Raw genomic sequence first — 14,005 nt, 5'->3', positions numbered from 1 at the left:
AACTGTTTTAACAATAGTAGCTTTGGGACAACCTTTCCAAATACAATCTTTCCAACGTGTGCTATGTCCTAGGCACTGGGACATTAGAGATAATAAGATAGGCTGCCAAAAGCATTTCTCTGAGAACAAAATTAACTATTTTTTTTTCTTTTTTGCCTGCAGGGTTATTGCTGGGGCTTGGTGCCTGCACCATGAATCCACTGCTCCCAGAGGCTATTTTTTTCCCCTTTTGTTTAACACTGTTGTGGTTATTATTATTGTTGTTGTTGTTGGCCAGGACAGAGAGAAATGGAGAGCAGAGGGGAAGACAGAGAGGATAAGAGAAAGATAGACACCTGCAGACCTGCTTCACCACCTGTGAAGCGACCCCCCTGCAGATGGAGAGCCAGGGGCTCAAACGGGAATACTTACATGGGTCCTTGAGCTTTGTGTCATGTGTGCTTAACCTGTTGTGCTACTGCGGGACTCCCAACTACTTTTTTTTCTACCAAGGTTGTTGCTGGGGCTCGGTACCTGCAGGACAAATCCACACCAATGGTAGCTATTTATTCCTTCTCTCTCTCTCTCTCTCTTTCTCTCTTTCTTTTTATTAGATAGGACAGAAGGAAATTAAGAGTGGAAGGAGAGATAGAGAGGGAGACAGAGAGACACCAGCAGCACTGCTTCCCCACTCGTGAAGCTTCCCCCCCTGCAGATGGGAACAAGGAGGTTTGAATCTGAATCTTTGTACATGATAACATGTGTGCTCAGCTCAACAAAGTGCACCACCATCCAGTAGCCCCCGACCCCCAACTACACCACTTTTTTTTTACCTGCTCCTGATTCTTCAGTGGCTTCTAACTATTCTAAAAAGAAAGTCCTCAACACTTAGTATGGTTTCCATGGCGACCCTGTACGCTCAGCCCCTGTATACTTTTTGAATCTCACTTCTCAATTACTTCATGCCTCCCTTCACTTCCAATCAGATCACTCACTTCCAGACCTCTACATGTACTTCCCCTCTCATGCGTGCAGGCTTTTGCACACACTCCTCCATCTACGTGGATGCTGCAAGCCCAGGTCAGGGGTAAGGATGAGGATTGTGCTGATGATGATGACAGCACCACTATTTATTGAGCACAGATGTACTTTACATTCATTACTCTTAATCTTTGTCTTTCGGTGGGTTCTGTTTTTTCCATCTTACAGATGAAGAAATGGAAGCTGTAGAAATTCAGCAGCTTGCTTCAGATCACATAGTTAGGATATAGTAGAGCCAGGCCAGGGAAGCAGCATAGGAAGGGAACCAGGCCTGGGAAGGAGGAGAAAGAGGAGGAGGAGGAGGAGGAGGAGGAGGAGGAGGAGGAGGAGGAGCAGAATAATAAGAAGAGGCCAGCAAAAAAGGCTCACTTGGATAGTGTGCTGCTTTGCCATGAGCTCAGCCCAGGTTCAAGCCCCCACCACATGGAAGGAAGCTTTGGCACTGTAGTCTCTCTCTTTCTTTCTCCCTCTCTGCCTCTCTGCCACTTTGTCTCTTATCTTAAAACAATTTTTTAAAGGAGGGGGTTGGTTGGTGGTACACCCAGTTAAGCAAACATTACCAAGCACAAGAACGAAAGTTTGAGGCCCCACTTCCCAACTCCCCGCCTGAAGGGGATATGCTTCATGAGCAGTGAAGCAGGTCTGCAGGTGTCTATCTTTCTCTCCCTCTCTATCTTCCTGCCCTCTCTCCATTTCTGCCTTATCTAATGAAAAAAATTAGAAAGAAAAAAAAATTCCAGGAGCTATGGATTCATAGTGCCGGCACCATGCCCCAGCAATAAACCTAATGGCAATTTTTTAAAAATCTGGTTTTTAAAAGTAAATAGTTGAATCTAGTTCCCACCCACCCCCCACCAATGACAGGCCTGCTGCTGTCTCTTTGAGATTCTTTAGAAATCAGCTTCTGGGGGGTCGGGCGGTGGCGCAGTGGGTTAAGCGCACGTGGTGCAAAGCGCAGGGACCGGAGTAAGGATCCCGGTTCGAGCCCCCGGCTCCCCACCTGCAGGGGAGTCGCTTCACAGGCGGTGAAGCAGGTCTGCAGGTGTCTATCTTTCTCTCCCCTCTCTGTCTTCCCCTCCTCTCTCCATTTCTCTCTGTCCTATCCTACAACGAATTGCATCAACAAGGGCAATAATAATAATAACCACAACGAAGCTACAACAAGGGCAACAAAAGGGGGAAAAAAAAATGGCCTCCAGGAGCGGTGGATTCATGGTGCAGGCACCGAGCCCAGCAATAACCCTGGAGGAGGAAAAAAAAAAAAAAAAGAAATCAGCTTCTGGAGGCAGACAGACCACTTCTTAAGTCACATGAGCAAGTAATTCAATCTCACTGTGTCTTACTTTCCTCATCCAGAATAGGAGATCAGCAACAAAGCCTCCCTCAGAAGGATACAGTGAGGTTAAAATGAAAGAATGCCTGAGCCAGACTCGGTGCAATGCAGTCAGTGGAGGTAGATGTTGTTTCATTAGCATCATTACTGCTTTCTTCATTTGAGCAGGGTGCTCTCTCTTTAGACTGTTCAGGTTAGAGCTCTGCATCTTGTCACAGACACAACCTACAAGCTGCTTCCTCCTGGGGCCTCCTGGGGCCAGGCATACACATGTCTGTGGAAGTAAGCTCAGGCAGGCAGAGGAATGGCCTGTAATTGATCCCAGTTAGAGCCAGGCAGGACCTATTTTCCTCAGCCGGGGCCTCAGGAAGTGGGGCAATGCCTGATTTATGTCCCTGCTGCACAGAGAATGACCTGGTGCCCTCTCTACGTGTTCCAGCATCAGACAAGGCCATAAAATGGAATTGGTGCTGCACATTTGTTCCTACCAGCCCCCCCCTCCCCACGCCACCTGCATGTGCGCCCTCATACATTGTTACACCCAGCTTAGGTCAGTCCCCTGCAGAGCCCTCCCTGAGACAGGTTGGTGTGTGTGGTCACCCTGTGCGGTCATGCCAGTTGGAGATCAGGGACAGTGAGTGGAAGAAAAACCACACTCTCATCTGCTCTTATATGGCTATATATATGTGAATGGTCCCCAATCTACACTGTGAACTTACAGATCCCTAGTTATCAGACCCAACTAGTCTACCTCTCCTCCCCAGAGTCCAATAACTTCACTTCTCTGCTTGCTCTCTTCCTCTCACTGGTTGCCATCATGTCCAGCCTGATGGAGTTGCTTCCTCCCAGACCTGGTGAAGCATCTTTGTTCTCCTCTTTTATAGGCTTGACCACCTCTTTGGTAATTAAGACAACTTGCTGCAGACTTCACTATCATCTGCTCCTCTTTCCCTCTCTCTCTCTCTCTTCTCCAATAGACTACATATGCCTAGAAACAGAACACTGAGTGAAGATGACTCAGAGATGAATCAGTTCATTTCTGCTCTCCAGGTGTCTAGAGCAGATCCTGGCACAGAGGGTATGTCATAAACCTTTGATGCACAGGCAGGGATAGATAGCATAATGGCTATGCAAAGAGACTCTGAAGTCCCAGGTCCAATCCCCTGCATCACTATAAGGCAGAGCTGAGCAGTGTTCTGGTAAAAAAAAAAAAAAAAAGAAGAAGAAGAAGAAAAGAAAAGAAAAGAAGCATAAACCTTTGATGCATGGATGGATGGATGGGTGGATGAAAGAACAGAGATGGGAGGTTTTTCACAGGTATCTTTCAAGGTAGTTTCTGAATAAAGAACAGAGGTTCTTAGATATGGTACCTAAAGTTTCACAGGAAATAAATAAAGCAGAGCTGGGGAGACACCATAATGATTATACAAAAGCACATTCATGGGAGTTGGGGGGTGGTGCAGTGGGTTAAGCACATGTGGGTGCAGAGCACAAAGACCAGCATAAGGATCACGGTTCGAGCCCCCAGCTCCCCACCTACAGGGGAGTCAATTCACAGGCGGTGAAACAGGTCTCTCCTCCTCTCTGTCTTCCCTCCTCTCTCCATTTCTCTCTGTCCTATCCAATAACAGTAATAACTACAACAACAATAAAAACAAAGGCAACAAAAAAGGAATATATATATATATATATATATATATATATATATATATATATATATATATCACATTCATGCCTGAGGCAATAAGGACAAGGTTTCAGGTTTAGTACTCCAGCACCATCATAAACCAGAGATAAGCAGAGCTCTGGTGAAATAACTAACTAAATAAATAATAAATGAAGTGAGCTATTGACAGGTCCCAACCTTGGCTTCCAGAAATGAACCATAGAGAACAATGAGTATTCTAGGCTGTTTATAGTTTTAGTAACAACTTTATAGTCCATAACATAAACAGAGAGATAAAACAACTTAGAAATCCCAAGCTCTACAAGCAAGCATAAGGCTTTTTAAAAAAAATTATATATATAAAGGAAACACTGACAAAAACCATAGAATAAGAGGGTTACAACTCCACACAATTCCTGCCACGAGAACTCCATATCACATCCCTCCCCCTGACAGCTTTCCTAAGGCTTTATACCCATGGGGTCCTTATCCTCCCTGAGTCTTTTTCTTTCTTTCCTTCTTTCTTTCTTTCTTTCTTTTCTTTCTTTCTTCCTTCCTTCCTTTCTTTCTTTCTTTTTTTTTTTTGCCTCCAGGGTTATTTCTGGGGCTTGGTGCATGCACCATGAATCCACTGCTCCTGAAGGCTATTTTTTTCTCCTTTTGTTGCCCTTGTTGTTTTATTGTTGTGATTGTTATTATTACTGCTGTTGTTATTGATGCCATTGTTGTTGGATAGGACAGAGAGAAATGGAGAGAGGAAGGGAAGACAGAGAGGGGGAGAGAAAGACACCTGCAGACCTGCTTCACTGCTTGTGAAGCAACACCCCTCCAGGTGGGGAGCCCGGGGCTCGAACCAGGATCCTTACACAGGTCCTTGTGCTTTGCACCATGTGCGCTTAACCCACTGTGCTACTTCTTGACCCCTGAGTCTTGCTTTCTTCATCTGTAAAATGGAAGTAGCACCTTCCCTGACATAAGGCTGTTTTCCATTTTAGGTTACTGTGGTAATTTGTGCTATGATTTTCAACTAGAGCCTCGTAAGTATGACTACTCATCTCTGTCCATTATAATGAACCTTATAGGGCCTCAGCATAGGGGAGGAACACACCTCGTTATCCCCTCAGTGTCAGTCAGCCTAGATCACTGGCTTCCTTGGTGAATGGGATATGACTAGAAGAAGTTATAGCATACATATTCCATGGAGTATTATTACTCTGCAATCAAAATGGGACAAAATGGATGAAACTGGAGATGATTATGTTTTGTGAAATAAGTTAAGGAGATAAAAGACAACTACTAGATGTTATCACTCATATGTGGAATTTAGAGAAGTGGTATACATGAACTTTAAAAGAAAAAAAGATTCTGGGACTTGTGAAAGCTGTGGTGGTTGCCTTTGGGAAGTGGGAGGAAGGGGACACAGAACTTTGGTGGTGGGTATGGTGTGAAGCTATGGTCCTAACAATCTTGTAGTCCATTATAACCACAAATTTAAAAAAAGAGAAGAAATAATAAAAATAAAAGGAATATGACTAGAAGAGACATATGCTCCATACCAGTAGACTAAGAGTTATTACCAGAGCCAGTTAGCCACATCTGTTTCTGAACTAATTGGGTGCCCCATGTTGGGCTCATTTAACATTGTATCCTCAGCATTCATGAAGTTTCCACTCTGCATAGAGCTCCCACTGATGGCTCTAGTACAGTTCCTCAAGTATGATAAGGTGTGAAGTCTAGGGGGTGAGCTATCTCCCAGCCCCAAGGAGGGCATTTAAAATACCTAAAATGAGGCTAGGGAAATAGCTCAGTTGGTAGAGGATAGAATTTGCATTCCTCTGGGGCTCTCAATTAGATCCCCAGTACCACTTGTGCCATAATTGTGCTCATAATAGGGAGTCAGGCGGTAGCACAGCAGGTTGAGCGCACATGGCACAAAGTGCAAGGACTGGCAGGAGGATCCCGGTTCAAGCCCCTGGCTTCCCACCTGCAGGAGGGTCGCTTCACAGGCTGTGAAGCAGGTCTGCAGGAGTCTGTCTTTCTCTCCCCCCTCTCAGTCTCCCCTCCTCTCTCAATTTCTCTCTGTCCTATCCAACAACAACAGCAATGATAACAATGGTAATGATGACAACAAGGGCAACAAAACTGGAAAAAATGGCCTCCAGGAGCAGTGGATTTGTAGTGCAGGCACCGAGCCCCAGCAATAACCCTGGAGGTTAAAAAAAAAAAAAAAAAAAAGTAAAAAAAAAAATTGTGCTCATAATTGAACTTCTTTCTCTCATAAAAATCTCTATGAAATGTAATAAATAAAATAGATCTTTAAAAAAATCCTAGAAGGGAACATACCTAAAATAGACTTCCTAGGTTCCTTCTACCCTAAGGTCCCATTTCTCATCTGTTCAACCCCTACTTTTTGGTTCCTTTTCATTCAACATTTTGTCCTGCTTTAGATCTTTACCACCTTTCAGCCACCAAGTTGCAGATGTTACACTATGATTCCATCCTCACCTCCCTGGGCTGATGACCTCACCAGTGCTTCCTGGAACCTCACCTCTCCAGAGCCATATCCAACTAGATAAAGAAAGAAACAGGGTGGGATCAACCTGCCAGCATCCACATTCAGTGGAGAAGGAATTACAGAAGCCAGAACTCCTACATTCTTCACACCAAAAAGAAATTTGGTCTGTACTCCCAGAGGAGTAAATGATAGGGGAAGATAATCAGAGGACTCTGAACCCCAGTTCCACCAGGCCCCGAAGCATTTGTCTCCAGGAATTTTGTTTTTGTTTTTTTTTGTTTTTTGTTTTTTGTTTTTATTTAAGAAAGGATTAGTGAACAAAAGCATAAGGTAGGAGGGGTACAACTCCACACAATATGACAACCCTTCAGCTTCATTACTCGGGTGAGACCTTTCCTTTAATAGTACACTCTAATTTCATCTCAGGTAGTTCACTTTCTAACAAAGTCCCATAACCTAGATATACACCAGTTTCTGTGAGAGACAGCTTATGTGCACACGTATCCATAAACTACTGCAAAATATATACCTGAAAGCAGGACTACACTAGAGTTTGCAGTGAGTACCTCCCTAACACTTCCTCTCCACTATTCCAAGCTTGGGATCCATGATTGCTCAACAAATTGTTTGGCTTCATATGTTAACTCTCTTTTCAATCACCAGGTTCCTTGGATAGGGCCCACTTTCCCGTATGCATCTCCCAATCCAAACCAAATAACATTGCATCTGCCGATCACAACCTAACCAAAGCAACGATTGCTACCTCAACATGCTTCACCTCAGAATGTATCCAGGAATTTTGTTTTAATACCATCAATGAAAGGGAAGCAAATCTTGAAAACAGTAGAGGAAGCCAGGCATGGTTTCAATTACGTAGGAGAGGAGAGGAAAAAAGAAACACACTTGGAAGTAGTTGTATATGTGACTCAGAAAGGAAGTGAAAGCAAGGGGTCTAGACAGTGGCGCACCTGGGTAAGGGCACATATTACCATGTGTGAGGACCCAAGTTTGAGCCCCTGCTTCCCACCTCCAGGGGGTCTGCAGTGAAGCAGGTTTGTAGGTGTCTATCGTTCTCTCCCTCTATTTTTCCATCCTCTCTCGATTTCTCTATCCTATCTAATAACAATTAGGAAGAAAAAGGGGAAAAATAGCCAGTGGGAGCAGTGGATTTATAGTGCAGGTACCAAAGCCCAGCAATAATAGCCCTGGTGGCAATAAAAATAAATAATTTTTTTAAAAAAGTGAATTAAGTGAAGGCAAGATTGTAGAAAAATGGGGGAAAATATGTATATATAGTTAGTTATAAAGTCAGCCCATATCTGTGACTTTAAGAGAACTACTGCAGTTTCCAGTGGAGTGGATGGGGACACAGAACTCTGGTAGTGGGAACTGTATGAAATTATAGCCCTATTTTATTTTTTAAAATTTATTTGCAAGATTTTAAGTTAATAGGAGTGTATATATATATTTTTTTTATTTTATCATATTTATTTATTTATTTATTTGTCAGGAATAAATCTGAAAGCTGGCAAGTGCTCAAACCAAAGATCTAGAACAGTGAGTATGTATAATGAGGAAACTAAGGTGAAAAGAAGATAGCAAGGGATACTTGGAAGGGGACTTGAAGCAGCAATTGATAAGAAAACATTTCAGGAGTCAGGCAGTAACGCAGCGGGTTAAGCACACATGGAGTGAAGCGCAAGGACTGGCTTAAGGATTCTGGTTCGAGCCCCGGGCTTCCCACCTGCAGGGGAGTCACTTCACAGGAGGTAAAGCAGGTCTGCAGGTGTCTGTCTTTCTCTTCCCCTCTCTACCTTCCCCTCCTCTCTCCATTTCTCTCTGTCCTATCTAACAACAATGACATCAATAGTAACAATAATAACTACAACAATAAAAAAACAACAAGGGCAACAAAAGGGAAAATAAATAAATATCTTAAAAAAATAGAGAGAGGCAATCAGGGGGCCAGGTGGTAGTCTGCCTAGTTGAGTGCACACATTACCTGCAGAAGGACTTGATTTCATGCCCTCTGGTTTCCACCTGTAGCGGGGAAGCCTCATGAAAAGGTGAAAAAGTGCTACAGATGTCTGTCTCTCTCTGTCTGTCTCTCCCTCTCTACTCTTCCTCTCCTCTCAATTTCTGTTTATCTATATCCAAGATAAATAAATAAACATACAAAAGAGGCAATCAGGGGCTGAGTGGTGACATACTTGGTTGAGCACACATATTGTAATGCACAAGGACCTGGGTTTGAGCCCCTTGTTCCCACCTGCAGGGGGAAAGCCTTGTTAGTGGTGAAGCATAATGCAGGTGCCTCTTTCCCTCTCTGTCACCCCTTTCCCTCTCAATTTCTGGCTGTTTTTATCCAATAAACAAAATAAAGAAAATTTTTTTTAAAAAAACAGGCAATCAGGATCCTCAGTGCTCTAACTAATCAAGCATAGGTTTCATTTTACTTTCATGTTCCAGACTGACTTTTTTTTTTTTTTTTTTGCCTCCAGGGTTATCGCTGGGGCTTGGTGCCTGCACTAAAAATCCACTGCTCCTGGAGGCCATTTTTCCCATTTTGTTGCCGTTGTTATTGTTGCTGATAGCACAGAGAGAAACTGAGAAAGAGAAGACAGAGAGGGGGGAGAGAAAGATAGACACACGCAGACCTGCTTCACCCCCCTGCAGGTGGGGAGCTGGGGGCTCCAACATGGATCCTTACGCCAGTCCTTGCACTTCGACACCTGCGCTTAACCCACTGTGCTACTGCCCAGACCCCAGGTTTTATCACCTGACATGGCTAGTGGAAGAGGGCAAACAGCTCTTGTGTTAATATCACCTCCATTCAAGAGAGCAGCCCCCAAACCTGGAAGCAACCCAGGTGTGCAACAACAGATGAGTGGTTGAGCAAGTTGTGGTATATATACACAATGGAATATTACTCAGTTATTAAAAATGGTGATTTCACTGTTTTAGGCCCATCTTGAATGGAACTTGAAGAAATCATGTTAAGTGAAGTAAGTCAGAAACAGAAGGATGAAAATGGGATGATCTCACTGTCAGGCAGAAGTTGAAAACTAGAGTTGGTGTATTGCACCAAAGTAAAAGACTCTGGGGTGGTGGTGGGGGGAGAGTACAGGTCCAAAAAGGATGACAGAGGACCTAGTGGGGGTTGTATTGTTATGTGGAAAACTTAGAAATGTTATGCATGTACAAACTATTGTATTCACTGTTGAATGCAAAACATTAATCCCCCAATAAAGAAATTTAAAAAAATTAAAAAGATAAATTAAAAAATGGAATAAAAAAAGACTCTGGGGTGGGTGGGTGGGGTGGGGGGAAGTACAGGTCCTAGAAAAGGACCTAGTTGGGTTGTATTATTATGTGAAAAACTGAGAAATTTTATGTATGTACAAACTATTGTATTTCCTGTTGAATGTAAAACATCAATGCCCCAATAAAGGGAAAAAATAGAATAAAAATAAAACATATGAACCGCAAGGAAAAAAGAAAAAACAGAGCAGCCAAAGTAGAGAGGCCTCAGGTCCAATCTAGAGTGGTGACATGTGGTTGATTTAGCTCAGGCTAGATGCATATATACCCTGACTAGTCATGTGTGACCTGGAGTGAGGGGCAGAATCCCAGGTGTGCTTGACCATTCTTCTCTAGCCCTGTAGATAGAAGAACAGTGGGGTCTTCCCAAGAATAGGCATCCTGGGCAGGTAGTAGTCAGAGGGTATCTCTTCAATGACTTGTCTGTCCATTGTAACTTAAAAAGTAGCAATCCTATGTTATGTTCCTTCCATTTTGCTCCATTTGGAGGCTGTGAAATTAAGGTCATGGTGCCTGAGGAACACCAGATGGGTGAGGTTCAGATTCCAATAAGGGTTTGGATAGTTAAAGGCAGCAATAGGACAGTATTAACCTATCACAGCTTTCCTGCTAGACTGTAAACTGGAGAGGATCTTGTGTGTGCGGCATGGGTCTAAAAGGCTCAGGAGTGCTTAGTAATCATGAGTAAGTGGGTTATTTAATATGCGAATAAAGGACTGTGTTTCTAAGTCTTTGCAGAGCTTGGCAAGAAAGAAAAATAACAGTGGTAAGTAATATTGGTCAAGTACTTATTGCTATAAGATTTTACATATATTAAGTTACTCATCTTCACATCAGATCAATGAAGTGAATATTGGTGTCCCCTCTTATAGATGAAATGCTGAGGCACAGAAGGATTAAAAAATTCTCTTAAGGGGGCCAGGTGGTAGCGCACCAGGTTAAGTACACATAGCTCGAAGCGCAAGACCCGAGGAAGGATCCTGGTTCAATATCCCGGCTCCTAACCTGCAGGGGAGTCACTTCACAAGCGGTGAAGCAGGTCTGCAGGTGTCTATCTTTCTCTTCCCCGTCTCTGTCTTCCCCTCCCCTCTCAATTTCTCTCTGTCCTATCCAACAACAACAGCAGCAACAACAACAACAACAACAATAACAGTAGCAACAACAACAACAACAATGGAAAAAAATCCCCTTACGTTCATTAGGTTAGTGGCAGAACCATTGCAAATCTAGGCTGTCTGGCTCCAGAGCTCCACGCTCAACTACTTACTGCACTATGCAGCTTTTCAAGATGGTAGCAGCTCACTCCACGCATAGGGAATCAGAATGTCTGGGGATGAGACCTGGAAATCTGTACCTGAATAGGTTTAGCAGGTGATTCATTTATTTTATTTTTTAAACTTTTTTAAAAATATTTATTTTATTTATTTATTCCCTTTTGTTGCCCTTGTTGTTTTATTGTTGTAGTTATTATTGTTGTTGTCATTGTTGGATAGGACAGAGAGAAATGGAGAGAGGAGGAGAAGACAGAGAGGGGGAGAGAAAGGTAGACACCTGCAGGCCTGCTTCACCGCCTGTGAAGCGACTCCCCTGCAGGTGGGGAACCGGGGTTCGAACCGGGATCCTTATGCCGGTCCTTGTGCTTTGCGCCACCTGCGCTTAACCCACTGCGCTACAGCCCGACTCCCTATTTTTTAAACTTTTATTTATTTATTCCCTTTTGTTGTCCTTGTTGTTTTATTGTTGTGGTTATTATTGCTGTCGCCGTTGTTGGATAGGACAGAGAAAAATGGAAAGAGGAGGGGAAGACAGAGAGGGGGAGAGAAAGGTAGACACCTGCAGGCCTGCTTCACCGCCTGTGAAGTGACTCCTCTGCAGGTAGGGAGCCGAGGACTCAAATCGGGATCCTCATGCCAGTTCTTGTGCTTTGCGCCACATGTGCTTAACCCGCTGTGCTACTGTCTGACTTCCTATTTATTTCATTTTTTTTCTAGATAGAGATTGACCATGAAGCTTTTTTCAGTGTAGCTGGAACCAGGCTTGAATCTGGGTTGTACACATGGCAGAGCTACTCACAGGTTATTGTAAGGGACAGCTAGAATTAAAACTATACATTTAAAATTACCAGTAAGCCGGGGTCATTTGATTAGAACACATAAGGCTGCTTCTAGGATTTTAAAGTTTATCTGATTATATGAACATAAGGCCTTCCAAAGGACGTTTACTGACTGTATCCCTTTTGTGAGAAGGGAACTCAAACCCAGATCAATTACACAGACCCCTCCAGAGGACTAGGAGCAGAAAGCCAGCTCAGGGGATCTGTCCATTAGATGTTTTCATAAGGGGCTTTCAACACAGGCCACTGTTCTCAGGAGTGCCGGGATTGACTGTGTACCTGTCTTATTTCTGGACTTTGATCTCTCCTGTGACCTCCTCCTCACCCCTGCTCTGATCTCACAACTCCTGCTGGGTTGACCCCATCTCTGACCCCAGCTGGCCCAAGTTTTCAGCCTCACTGCCCTGGCTGATATCTCACAAAATGACAGCTTGAATCAGAACAATACTGGTATCAGCCAAAAATCACAAGAGCAAGACATCATCGCTTCTAATCACGGGTTAACAAAAGGAATGCTCATGTCAAGAAAGGGTGACTTTCAGAGTGGAATTCAGCTATCTCAAACCAACTCTGCAACTGTCGCTGAACATGGGCTATGGAAGCAGTGAGAGATAAATAGCTGGGGAGAAGTTCTTTCAGTTGCTTGACAAATGGTTATTGAGAATGAATTCCACAAATATTTCTATGTTAGCATCGGGGGCAAAAAGGATGAAAAAGATGATTGTCTCTGGCCCCAAGGAGATCTCTTCAACTCAATTCCCATCCAGAGAAGGTGGTATTTAAAAGATTAAACAACAAATTGGATCAGAGGGAAGAAAAGCTGCACAACTGTTCTTTTAGAGCAGAGATGGTCCTCACTTGGCCTAAGACACCTCCAATATTAGACTGACCTAGTGAACACTGGGGGAGTTGATAGTGAGCCGCAGAACAAAAGCACCATTAAGAAAACTAGAGCTGGGCTGGCAGTATAGTTCACTTAGAGAGTGCGCTGAATTGTCATGCGCACACCGGCTTAAAGCTCAGCCCCCACCACACTAAAGGAAGCATTGGTGCTGCAGTCTCTTACTCTTTCTTCCTGTCTCTCTCTCTTTGTCTACCTATCTAAAAACACCATCTCAGGGAAGTGAAGCCCCCATGATGACAAAAATTAATTCAAAAAACCCCCAAAAAACAAACAAAAATAGAGCATGTAGCTCTGCAACTGGGGAGGTGGCTCAGTGGTAGAGTGCAGGACTTGCATGCATAAGGTCCTTCATTTTAGCCCTGATAATGTATTTACCACAGTAATGAACTGTATTTCTCTCTTTCTATCTCTGTCAAATAAGTAAAATTTTTTTCAGTGTTAGAGGTTCAGAACCAGAGACTGGGTAACTTCTGATAGGCAGGAACATGGGACACCCCATTCTATTACTGGTTAAACTCTGATTTGATGCATGCATGGTACCAAACCATTTGCAAAGTACCGGGAGGTAGTCATCTGGCTGAGTGCACATGCTACCGAGTACAAGGGTCTGATCTTCCCTAGTCCCCACCTACAGTGGAGAAGCTTCACAAATGGTAAAGCAGTGCTCTAAGTGCCACTAATAACAAAATGACTGATGATGATAATGTCTAAACTATTCACATTCCCTTTCTAGGATTGAATTTCCTCAAAGTCTCTTCTCCCTGAATACTCAACTCTTCAAAGAGTGCTTAATAAATATTTTTAAATTAAAAAAAGAGTCTCCAAAGCTACTTTCAGCTCTGACATTATGAACCTGTGAGTTGCAGACATGTTTGGGAAAGACTAGATTTGACCAAGAAGAGAAAGATCAGTCCTAGTTGTGAGGAATTCTGGAACACTGCCTCTCATGGACCGCCTTCCTTTCTATCCCCTTCCTTCTATCCCATCTCCTATGTACTCTTTTCTGATCCAAACATGTTGTAGGTTGAATTGTGCCCCCCCGCCCAAATAAATATTCAAGTCTTAACCTCTGGCATTTGTGGATGAGACATTATATGGAAAGAGGGACTATGAGGTGTGATCAATATAAGGTG

The sequence above is a fragment of the Erinaceus europaeus genome, chromosome 13 (assembly GCF_950295315.1).
Source record: "Erinaceus europaeus chromosome 13, mEriEur2.1, whole genome shotgun sequence".
In the NCBI taxonomy this organism is placed as follows: Eukaryota; Metazoa; Chordata; class Mammalia; order Eulipotyphla; family Erinaceidae; genus Erinaceus; species Erinaceus europaeus.
The sequence above is the reverse complement of the archived record's forward strand: the minus strand, read 5'-3'. Positions refer to the sequence as shown.